A 12,684-nucleotide genomic window follows, 5' to 3' on the forward strand; every position below is an offset into this window, starting at 1 on the left:
TCATGGATCGATGACCCCTCCCCCACTTCAGACATATCATCGGGTCAATAGCAGCCTTAACACTACGTCAGAATGCCTATGTCATTCACCTCACTTCATCTCATCAGGTAGATATTGTATCATCTCACCCATTGCAAGATGGGTGAGTATAGTACAATAGGTATTTTGAGAGAGAAAGACCACGTTCACATACTGCTATTACTAGTTTATTACTATAATTGTTCTATTTTATTATTGGTTTTTGTTGTTAGTTTTCTACTGTGCCTCATTTATAAGTTAAACTTTATCATAGGTATGTATGTATAGGAAAAAACATAGTATCCACAGTGTTTGGTACTATCCACAGTTTCAGGCATCCACTGTGGGGCTTGGAACATAACTCCTACAGATTAGGGGGGACTACTGTATTAGACAATGTTTGTGGAGGGAATGCAAACTAATTTTCTTATAATAGAACCCCTGTTATATATAACATGTATGCTCATTAGTATTATTTTCCAAATAATCAAATGATATGGTCCATTATCCACATCACTGCTCCTCTGCCATAAATAAGGCTATAATTTAACAAGAGAGTATTTAATGTTATCTAATGCTATGACTGAGGTCAACTCAGTCCTCTCAAGCTAGTTCAGTTCTTACATATTTCTGATCAGCCACAGACTCTAACTACTATTCAAATATTTTCAGCAAATAAAATGTAAGGAGAAAAAAATCCAGGAGTTGCAGAAGAGGTATGTTTGTACAGTAATGTGACATTTTAAATGACGATAATTATTATTTATTAAATGTTTGCATGTGCCAAGCACTGTGCTTAGTTAGAACCTACTTTCATTATTCACTTAATTCTCAGTTTGTGAATGAGGAAGCAGAGGCTGAACTGGTTAAGTTACTCAAGGTAATACAAACTTAGTTCCGCTTCCCTCCAAAGCTTGTGCTTTTAACCATTAGGTATTATTACTTGCTTGTGGGTAGACATAACAATAATATCAGCTAATATAACAGGATGTCAACTGCAACTTTTCCTGTCCTCTCTGAGTTTCAGCAGGGGCCTCAAAGGCCAAAAATCAAAACAATAGGAGTCAAATACTTTCATATTCTAAAGAGAAGTGCAAGGATTACAAAATGGGGTAGCCCCACACTGGCTCTGCTGGCATTGGTTCATTATCCTTGTCAAGACTACATGAGAATTACAATTTGTTAATTGTAAGAATTACAATAGAGAGGACTTCTTTAAAGAAACTAGGTGGGGTGTGTGTGTGTGTGTGTGTGTGTGTGTGTGTGTCTCTCCCAAGGGAAAATGAGGAGGTACTTCCTGCCCACCTCAAACCAGGAGATTGGAACCTCATCAAGATAACCAGAGTGCTGAGCATGTGTCTTGCAGTAGGAGGGACATGGGGACTGATGATTCCCAGCTGGGGGATAAGAAGAGCTGACTCAGAGCTAAATTTCAAAGACTACTTAGGTATGACAGTCAGATTAAATGTTTCAGCAAAAGAGGAGGTTTTACAAAATGCTACAGTGTGGGAAATTACATGTAAAATTAACTTTAAAAACAAGAAACTTTACAATTTTATTATATTAATGCAATGTTAGTAACTATATAATTAAAATTTACCCTTTATTGAGATATAATTGACATATAACATTTATATTAGTTACAGGTCTACAACATAATGGTTCAATATTTGGATAGCATTGTGAAATGGTCACCACAATAAATCTAGTTAAACATCTGTTAACATACATAGTTACAATTTTTTTTCTTGTCATAAGGATTTATAAGATTTAATCTCATCAGCTTTCAAATATGCAATACAGTATTATTAGCTACTAGAGGCCCAGTGAACAAAAATTTGTGCACTCAGGAGGGTCCCTCAGCCCGGCCTGTGCCCTCTTGCAGTCTGGGACACCTCGGGGGATGACCACCTGCTGGCTTAGGCCCGCTCCCCGGGGGATTGGTAGTCAGACATCCCTCTGGCAGCCCGGGAGTCCTCGGGGGATGTCCACTTGCCAGCGGGGAGCAGGCCTAGCTGCAGTCGGACATCCTTAGCACTGCTGAGGAGGCGGGAGAGGCTCCCACCACCATGGCTGTACTGGTAGCTGTCAGCCTGGCTTGTGGCTGAGCAGAGCTCCCCCTGTGGGAGCACACTGACCACCAGGAGGCAGCTCCTGCATTGAGCGTCTGCCCCCGGTGGTCAGTATGTGTCATAATGACCAGTGATTCCCAGTCGCTCTGCTGTTAGGGTCAATTTGCATATTACCCTTTTATTATATAGGATAGTCACTATGCTTTACATTATATCCCATGACTTATTTATTTTATAGCTAGAAGTTTGTGCCTTTTGACCTCCTTCACCCATTTTGCCACTGCCCTCTTACCCTCCCACCTTACCCCCACCTATCCCAACCACCCCTAGCAACCACCAATCTGTTCTCTATATTTATGACCTTGTTTTTTTCTTTATATTTAAGATTCTACATATAAGTGAGATCATATGGTATCTGTCTTTTTTTGTCTGACTTATTCACTTTGCATAATGCCCTTGAGGTCCATCTATGTTGTCACAAATGGCAAGATAGATATATATTGCATTTCCTATGCATTCATCTATCTATGGATGCTTAGGTTGTTTCTATATTTTGGCCATTATAAATAATGCTGTAATGAACAGTGGGTGGAAATATCTTTTCGAATTAGTGCTTTTGTTTTGGATAAATATCCAAAAGTGGAACTGCCAGACCATATGGTAGTTCTATTTTTAATATTTTGAGGAACCTCCATACTATTTTCCATAGTGACTGCACCAATTTATATTCCCACCAACAGTACACAAAGGTTCTCTTTTCTCTACATCCTTGCTAACACTTATTATTTCTTTTCTTTTTGACAACAATCATTCTAACAAGTATTGTGGTTTTGATTTACATTTTCCTTATTTACATTTACATTTTCCTTATGATTAGGTAGAACATCTTTTCGTGTGCCTGTTAGCCATCTGAATGCCTTCTAGATGAAGTTCATCTTAATTTTCTAATTTAATTATGCTTTTTAAAACCCCCTCTAAAGGAAGAAATAACTGTCCCAACTCAGAATTTTTCAGCTTCCCAAATAGCTTTGAATAACTATAGAATAACCTAGTTTTCAAATCACAAACTCAGACGTGGCTAAGTTCTCCTTAGGAAAACATTAGGGGGGTGAGGGTAGAAAGGCAACAAAATTCTTACTTCCTAGAGTGTTCAAAGGTTAAAAAAAATTTCCAGAAACTAAAAAGAAGCAATTTTTAACAAGCTTTAAAAGTCATAAAGTAATACATTTTATAAATTTTGGAAAGACAACTGGGAAAAATATTTATGTCTACCATGTTCAGCATAATCATGGGTATATTTTGGTATATTTCCTTCCTGTCTTAGTTCATAAGCATATTTTTACACAGCTGCAATTATAGTGTATATGTAATTGTATCCAGCTTTCTTTTTAGTGTTATATAAAAAGATGCACTTTTCAAGGATTTAAAACTAGAGACATAGCAGGCTCTCCTAAGTACATACATTCATATCCAATTCTACAGTGTAACTTCCTATCCCATTCTAAAGCGAAAAAGCCAAAAGACAGATTTCTCAAGTTTTCAAGTCACATTCCCAAATTATACATTCATTGGCTGTTTTATCTCACTTGATAATATAAAAGCAACAGAAAATAAGACTGCATTTACACAGTCATTAAACATCTCCGGACTCTCAAATTACTACTTAAAATAAAACACATGAAGAATTAGGCTTGCAATGTTTTTACCCTCAGGCCCAACAATATCATTAAGCAATAATCCAAGTTATTATTAAGATCAAAATTGTTACACCTTGTCCCCTGAACATCCTAAAGCCATTGGGTGGAAGAGGGTAAGGCAGGCATCCCAGCCTGATGCTAAGGACCACAGGGCCCAGAGCAGGGTATCAGAGCACCAGAGCAGGAGTAAGGAGAGCATTTGTGTAAGAGCGATGCTGGTGTGGGCTGTCAGGACCCAAACAGGGTAAAGAGGGCGGCCCCATAGAGGGGCAGCCTGCAAGGGATGCTAGTGCCTGAGCAGAATGAGGGACAGCCAGGCTGGTGCGGGTTGTCAGAGCCAGAGTGGGGTGAAGAGAGGATCCCTATGGGAAGGGGCAGCCTGGCACACTGTACTGAGGAGCAGATGTTAGGCTGGATTTCAGCCCTTCAGCTGGGTACCGATGTATAATACACAAACTACTCAACCAAACAGAGCACCCTGGTTGAATATTACACGAGTATTAAAAAGAATGAGGTAGAGATCTGTGTGAAGATATGGAAAGATGACCAAAATAAAAGTGGGGGGAAAGCAGAAGGAAAAAAGTATCAGTTAAATGTTGAAGTTTTGTTATTAAAAAATATTGGAAATACCTGCCAAATGAGAATGCCTCTCAACCAGAAAAATTCTAGATTTGCACAATCTCCTTAGGTCCTCATCTCTTAACTATGAGACTCTACTGTGACAATCAATAGGTATAATTAGCTCTGAATAAAATATTTTACAAAGTGGCTACTCAGCAAGTCTCCTTTAATATACTGAATAACTTCTAGTATTTTCATTATATCCATGAGATCCCGAGGATGTTCTATGCATACCAAAGCTTAGAGATCTATAAAAGTCATTCCAAAGAGCACTCTAAACCCTGGAACAAAGGGGACGGAAAGCCCAGCAATGACCTACTGGGCAATGTGCTCACTCATGCCCAGCTTATTGTTTCTGCCAAAGACCAGCAGTCCCATTGCCCTGGACACACAGAAGAAGGCAGGAGGGTGCCTGCACTATCAGTTGTATTGCTTTGACTATTGCCTGCCTGCTTGCCTATCTTCATCCCTCTCCTTGAGTGTGGAAAGGGTGCTTTTAGGAAATACTCAATAAAACACAGCGAAAGCCCTGGGGGGGGGGGGGCAGGGGGCAGAGTACTATTATCAGCAGCTTCAAACAATGTTTAAAATAATTCCTGCTTTAGCCGGTTTTCTCAGTGGTTAGAGCATCAGCCTATGGACTGAAGGGTCGTAGGTTCGATTCTGGTCAAGGGCGTGTACCTCTGTTGCAGGCTCCGTCCTGGCTCTGGTCCCTGCTTGGGGTGCCTGTGGGAGGGAACCAATCAATGTGTCTCTCTCACATCGATGTTTCTCTCTTTCTGTCTCTCCCCTTCCCTTCAATTCTCTCTAAGAAATCAATGGAAAAAATATCCTCAGTTAAGGAAAACAAAAATCAACAACAACAAAATAAAAATAATTTCTCTCTGTTTTGTAATCAAAATTTCTATTCCATTACTTAAAATTATTTTCTAAAAGTTTCAAAAATTCTGTAATTATGCACATACTGTTGTGGTTAAATTTAAACAGCACAGAAAATCCTCCTTATTAATGATCTTGATACCATATTTAACAAACTAGAAGCTTAGTGTAACTTATAATATAAGTGGTCTAATCAAATCAGACTGTGAAACCTGCACCAGACTACAGCCACAGTATAAGCACTATTGAAATGTCCCCAATGGTACAGAACAGAGGCATGGTATCACCAACAGGTGCAATTTTGTATTTTCAGCTGATTTATCGTCAAAAATCATAAACGTAACATCCATTCTAGATAATTACTTTTTTCAAGAGATATGTAGCCATTTTCTGTTATGCCACTGACACACAATTAACAATAATGAATCTTTTTCAATTTCCTATAAAGGGAGATAATTTCATATTCTTTTCTTTCTTTGAAAATATTTGAAAGGGTTTATTGAACAGTCCAGTATGCTATGTTTTTAAGAATCACTTTTAATTTTAAAGATTTTAAACTTTCATTTGCAACATTAATACTAATACATGGAAGTCTGTCATTTTAGTCAGGTTTTACACATTTGATAAAACCATATTTAAAATAATCTTCATTAAAAGTCTTATAATTTTTCTCAAGCCACCATTTCCTCAACATTTTTGTACTTCCAGATGAAGCTATTGGACATGCTTCTGTATTTTATTTTACCTCTGTGCTGTCTTTGAATTAAATAATAAATTTTAAGGGCAAATTGATCTAGTTTGCATTTAAAGTACAATGATCACTGAACTCTTAACAATATTGCACTTGATGAATGCATTTAAAGTTCAAAAATAAGCCTTGTTTAGATAGCATTTCACTGTTTTTACCAACAGCAGATAAAATTCAGCTACATTTTGCTTGACTTTGACTTAGGTTAATATAAATTAACTGCGTAATAATAACCATAGAATTATGATTATGCTCAAATTGCCCATCACTCTAACTCGCAGAATTTTCCTCTTTTGTTCCATGGTACCCCTGACAGTGTAAGTAGGGACCAGGGAAGAGGATTTGCAGCAAATACTGTTGCAGAGCAGACGGTGTCATTTCCTCCCAGCAGGCCCTCTTGTCATCAGCCTTAATAGACTCTTATTTAATCAGAGTATCAGAGAATACAGATAAACATTTAAATACGACATTATGCTTCCTACTGCTAAGTAACCAATTCAAAAATATCCAAGACAGCTGGAGTGTTTTGTTTGTATTTTACTCCAATGGAAATAAGAGAGAGAAAAATGCACATTTCTTTAAGTAGCAGCAAGAATAAAACACATGTACCCCCACACACATATAATTACCCCAATCTGTCCTGAATTTTAACATCCACACAGAAACAATCTACAAATATGCCATTTCTATGAATTTAAACTTCGAAGGAAAACTAATAATTTTCTTCTATGTCCTCGGTTGTAAACATTTATCACTGTTATGAAAACCATGAAAGTCAGATATCTAGCTTTGAAAAGGAGAGCATAAATAATAATCTTTAACCAATATAAATCAATCAGTACTGCCTGAACTGAATGCGAAAACTGCTATTTTCAGGCTGCCAACCAGGAATCTAAGATTTATAAGGAAAACAATATCTTGAATTTCCTCCTAAAAAATAGGAGGTGCAGAGAGAAATATCTGGGATAGTTAGAGGGGAAAAAGTCCTTTAAAATTCCTCTTATCTCACCATCATTTACTTTATCCTTCCATCAGATAACCTGCTACAATGCCCAGGAAGTGAAGAAAAACTTAATGTTTTCTTTTCCTTAGGATGAAAAGTATTCATTCACGTCAGAGAGGAAAAAAACAAAAGATTTCATCCTGCCCAATCCTCTGGGAGCCAGTGCAGGACACTCACGTTCTGGTCTTTTATTCCACCCAGCTTTCAATGTTGACACTTCCACCAAGGCAAAAAGATCGCTGATTTACAGGTTCAGAAAGGAGTACTGAATATTGAAAAGCATTTTCAAACCTATTTTTTATTCTGACATTGCAGAAGTCAATTTATTTCTCTGTATCTCAGGTTCCAAACCAGTGAAAGAAACATTTTTCACTCACTCTCCAGAAATGGAGGATGAATGTAACATTTTCAGATGTTTTACAAAATGTACTGGAATTTAGAAATAGGAGATATAACTTTGAATAACCATTTCTGAAAAACTAAACTTAGAAATTCAAGTACTCCGAAGAACGCCCCTTAGGATAGGGACAGCAGAGTGAGGCTACACCTTTAGGCCAAATATGGCCACCTGTTTTTGCACACCCTCTGAGGTTTTCACATCTATATATATAAAAGCCTAATATGCAAAGCGTCCCCTTGGGAATTGGACCGACCAGGAGTTCGATCGATCGCTATGATGTGCACTGACCACCAGGGAGTGGCATGGAATGAAGGAAGGCCCTGCTGGTAAATGGCAGCCCCTAGAGACCCTACCCGTGCATGAATTTCATGCACTGGGCCTCTAGTTTTTAAATAACTGGAAAAACAATCAAAGAAATATAATATTTCATGACATGTGGAAATTATATGAAATGCAAATTTCGGTGTCCATAAATAAACTTTAATTGGAACCCAACACATGCTCAATCACTTAAGTATTGTCTATGGCTCTCTTTTGGCAGAATTGGGTAGTTGCGACAGAGACTGTATAGCCCATAAAGTCTAAAATACTTACCATCTGCCCTTTACAGAAAGTTTGCCAATTCCTGCCTTAAAAGATATTACACTTATTCTAATGAGACCACAAATTGGGAAAATATTTTTGAAATTCCTTTTTTGAAAAAGCCTTCAAAGCCATACATAACACATTCTTTTGAGTCTCATTCATGATGGCAAACCTTCCTTCTTTGAGGATGAGAATGAATTTTAGAAACACCTAAGCTATTTGGAGCCAAGATTGAATAAGACTGGTTATTAAGATGAATCAACTAGCAGACATTTATTGATAATCTAAATTTATGGGACGCAAAGATTTCTTTTTTAAAAGAGCACTATTTCTCACTTCCAAGAGCTATACACCATATGCTTTTGTAGCTTTGATTTAAGATAAATAGGCTATATATGCATGAAAATAGAAACTACAGTAGAGGAAAAAATAATTCTATAACAAAATGGGGCCCTAACCGGTTTGGCTCAGTGGATAGAGGCCTGCGGACTCAAGGGTCCCAGGTTCGATTCCGGTCAAGGGCATGTACCTTGGTTGCGGGCACATACCCAGTGGGGAGTGTGCAGGAGGCGGCTGATTGATGTTTCTCTCTCACTGATGTTTCTGACTCTCTATCCCTCTCCTTTCCTCTCTGTAAAAAAATCAATAAGATATATATTTTTTTAAAATGGGAAGATCTACTTTCTTGAATGGCTGTGAATTTGCTATAAAGTTTTTTTTTTTTTTTTTTTTTTTACAAAGAGAAACTCCAATAATATTTTGGGCAATATACTTTTGAAATAAATGAGTAAAGCCTAAATGAATTTTTAAAAGAACAGGATTCAGCCCATTTGGTATAGCTCAATGGTTGAGTGTCAACCTATGAACCAGGAGATCATGGTTCGATTCTCCAGTCAGAGTACATGCCCAGGTTGTGGGTTCGATTCCCAGTGTGGGGTGTGCAGAAGGCAGCTGATCAATGATTCTCTCTCATCATTGATGTTTCTATCTCTCCCTCTCCCTTCCTCTCTGTAATCAATAAAGGAGGAGGTGGGGTGTGTGTGTGTGTGTGTGAAAGAACAGAATTCATTTGGATGTAAAAGGGGTTAACCTTCCATTAAAACCCATTTTAGATGAAACCGGTTTGGCTCAGTGGATAGAGCGTCAGCCTGCGGACTGAAAGGTCCCAGGTTCGATTCCGGTCAAGGGCATGTACCTTGGTTGCGGGCACATCCCCAGTAGGAGAAGTGCAGGAGGCAGCTGATCGATGTTTCTCTCTCATCGATGTTTCTAACTCTCTATCTCTCTCCCTTCCTCTCTGTAAAAAATCAATAAAATATATTTTTTAAAAAACCATTTTATTGCTTTATAATCACAATGTGTAAGATGAAATTAGCATAAATAAATAAACAACCCCTTCTATTCCTCTCTTCTAATTCCATATGTACTCCCCAAACAATTTTGTCTGTTCTTAGGGCTTCAATGACCTTTTACTTTCCAACTAAACTCTGAATCATCAATCTCAGCCTCCCTTCTGGGCTATGGATCCTCTCTTGACATCTCCAACTGCATGTTGCATACACTTCAAACTCAGCATGTTCAAAACTGAAACGGTTACCTTCCTCTCACATTAAAAAAAAATAATAAAACATGTTCCTCTATTCACAGATTCCCAAGCTTAGAAGCCAAGTTGTTTACTTTTCTGTTCAACTTCAAAGCCAATCAATTTTTAATCCCTGTAAATTCTACATTTCATTACCTGTCCTCTCCTCTTCATCTCTGCTATTTTCCTACTCCAGGCCCTTATCTCCTCTTATCTATCTCAATAGCAATAGCCTTCTAACTTATCTCTCTCCATCCTACCCAGCCTCCACACCATACCACCACGTTATCTTTCCTAATTACTCACAGTCCTTCACTGGCTCTCCATTGTTTTTAGGATCAAGTCCAAAGTCCTTAGCATGATGCAAAGGCTCTTCACCACATTTTCCTAATCAATGTTCCCAGTAAACTCTGTTTATCTCTGTTTTAACTCTTATCACACTGAAATTGTAGGGACTTGTTTACATGTCTGGTTATAAGCTTGAAATCAGGGAAGCATTTTCTTTTCCTCAATCTAACATTTAACTCATGGTCCAAGAACAGACATTTTAAACTTCTTATTGAAAAATAATCACCTCTCACATTATTAAGATGATGCCATAATTGTAGTGACTGAGTGACTGAGAACCTAGAAACAAAAAGAATCCCACGTCATTCACCAGGGGGGCGGGAAATGCTCTTATATACAAAGTGTAATTAAATTGTAGCTTGGACATGTCTTCAATCTACACCTTGCAATACCAGTTTCTATTCTCTCCCTATCTTTTTCTTTCCTTCTTTTTGAAGACTTTCTTTACAGAGCTCTTTTAAATGCCCACTGGATTTCATGTGTAAATCACTCACAGAATTGGAAACCCAGTATACTGTAGAGGGTAAGATCAGGATTTGGGGGAGCCCAGCTGTTTGGTCTGAATCCTAGCTCTGCTACCTAGGCTGCTTGATATAAGCAAGTTACTCAACTTCTCTGTCTTTGAGCAAGGAGTTCATAATAATAATAACCCTCGTGGTGCTGTGTAAGGATTCAATCAGCTAATGCACGTGAAGAATTTAGAACACTGCCTGGCTCAGAGTAGGTCCCGATTAATGCTGGTGGGTGTTGTTACCAGTTTTAAAAACACCTTTCTCAGTACTTATTTTAGCCCAGTTGTTAGATTGATTTTAGCCCATCAATCTCCAAAATAAATAATTATATCCTGCCTATACATGAATACTGTACAATGTAAGTGCTCAAACTGTGCCTTGGAATATAACAGGTGCTCAATAAATAATGTAAATGTAAGGCTTCAAGCTTCCAATATCAACAAGTTAAATATTATACCAAAATTTATATATGGAGTTTATATATAGAGAGAGAATGTATTTAAAATTGGGGTTTTTTAAGTAGTTTCAAAACATTCATCTTCACTGAACCTTTGAAACATGTAAACATTTAAAGCAACACAAAATTCTATACATTAGGACCTTTCCTTTTTATTTCTCCATTTAATTTGATCTTGGTACTCAATGATCTAAAATCCTCATCTGTAATATGATTCTTTTCAGATCATTTAAAATATAATTTCCAACTTTAGATAACTGCCTATTGTCACATCAGAAAAAAAAATTCTTCCTTTAGATCTGCATTTCAACATATCCATGCCAGGTTCAACACAAAAAAATTTAATAAAGGCCAAGAAACACAATTACTGCATTTCCTGGTTTCAGCCTGGGAAACTAATTCAGAACACGCCCAGAAGTACCCCGGGTACAAGTCTGCTGGCTACAAACTGCTCTTCCCTGTTTTATTTCCAGTCTCCCTCTTAAGTCCCTCAAACCCATAGAGAAGGATGCAAATGCCTATAATAACGCCCTTACAAAAAAAACACAGCCAGACATTCATTTTGTTTGGGAGGACTTAACTCTTTAAAAAAGCAAATCAAAGTCATGATGTGAAGCAACACGCCCAGCTTCCTTTTTCCCAGGTAACTTAAGCCACAGCCATAGGCTGCCCCGCGGTAAATGATTGAGGAGCCGTGGATAGGCAACATGTGCTATTCTGGAAACATTCATCCATCAGTTAAACACGGACCACCCTTCACACAACGGTGATGTTGTGGGAAACGGGCTGGAAGCATTTATCTACACGGCAAACAGAGACCCGGGATGTTATCTAAAACACTGTAGGTCCATCACTAGCGTCGGGGTCAAGGTTTACAGAGCTCCTACTATGCGCCTGGCAGTTAGTCAATGTGCACGAGGCTGGCGCACAGTCCGATAAGGATACCTAACATGTGCAGGGTCCTCTCCTCTCCTTCGGCCCTCGGAGCCCCCCAGGCATGAGCATCCGCAGAGCTAAGGAAAGGAGGCCCAGAGTGACCCTGACCGCGGTCCACGCCGCATGCGGTCCGTGGGTCCTGGCCAAGCCTCCAGCCCTTGACTCATCACCTCATCATCCGCGGCTACTCTGGTTACTCAAAAGCTCGTACATGTTCCATTGTCAGGTTTTAAAATAAAAATCGACTCGACTTTTTGCGGTTGTGCGTGTCGGAGTCTGTTAAGAATCAAAACACTAAACTTCAGTTCGAAGCCCCTGGCCGACGTCTGCCGCCGTTGAAACCAGCTCCTCCCGGACGAGGCCCCGCATTTCCTCGCGCGCGCGGGGCGCTCCCTCTCCCCGCAGGGCCCCCGACCGCCGCCGCCTCGACGGTCCCCGCGCCCCCGAGGAGAGCGGCGGGGTGTCCCTGAGTCCGGCTCCGCCACAACCACCGCGGGCGACAGGCGGGACGCCCTAAACCCGCGTCCTCGGGGCCGGACACGCGCGCGTCCCTCGAGGCCCGGGAGGTGCCGAGACAGCCGGGTCGGGGCCGACACCCCCGCGGCCCCGATTCGAAGCCCCCGCTCCTACCTGCCCTGGGCCCCGACGCCGCCCCCGCGGCCGGGCTGCGAGGCTCTCGTCTTCTCCTCAGCGGAGGCGCTAAGTCCCGTCTGTCCCACTCGGGTCGGCTCCGTCCCGCCCCCGCAGGCCCGGCCGAAGGCCCCGCCCCTGCCCGGCCAAACAGGTTTCTGATTGGCTGCTGTTTCCTTCCCTCACGCTCGGCCCG

At 40.0% G+C, this 12,684-nt stretch overlaps 1 protein-coding gene across 3 annotated transcripts in view; it reads right to left on the reverse strand.

The window, feature by feature from the left end:
• The window catches only part of DENND2C (DENN domain containing 2C), a 50,363-nt gene extending 37,782 nt beyond the window's left edge, over positions 1-12,581 (reverse strand). For all 3 annotated transcript variants that reach the window (XM_070396133.1, XM_070396135.1, XM_070396132.1), the window contains exon 1: positions 12,489-12,581. The gene's annotated coding sequence lies outside the window, so the exon portion shown is untranslated. The remainder of the gene's footprint in view (positions 1-12,488) is intronic.
• Positions 12,582-12,684: the final 103 nt, after the last annotated feature.

The sequence above is a fragment of the Myotis yumanensis genome, unplaced genomic scaffold (genome assembly GCF_028538775.1).
Source record: "Myotis yumanensis isolate MYYU_CA2020_CCGP unplaced genomic scaffold, mMyoYum1.0.hap1 SCAF_17, whole genome shotgun sequence".
In the NCBI taxonomy this organism is placed as follows: Eukaryota; Metazoa; Chordata; class Mammalia; order Chiroptera; family Vespertilionidae; genus Myotis; species Myotis yumanensis.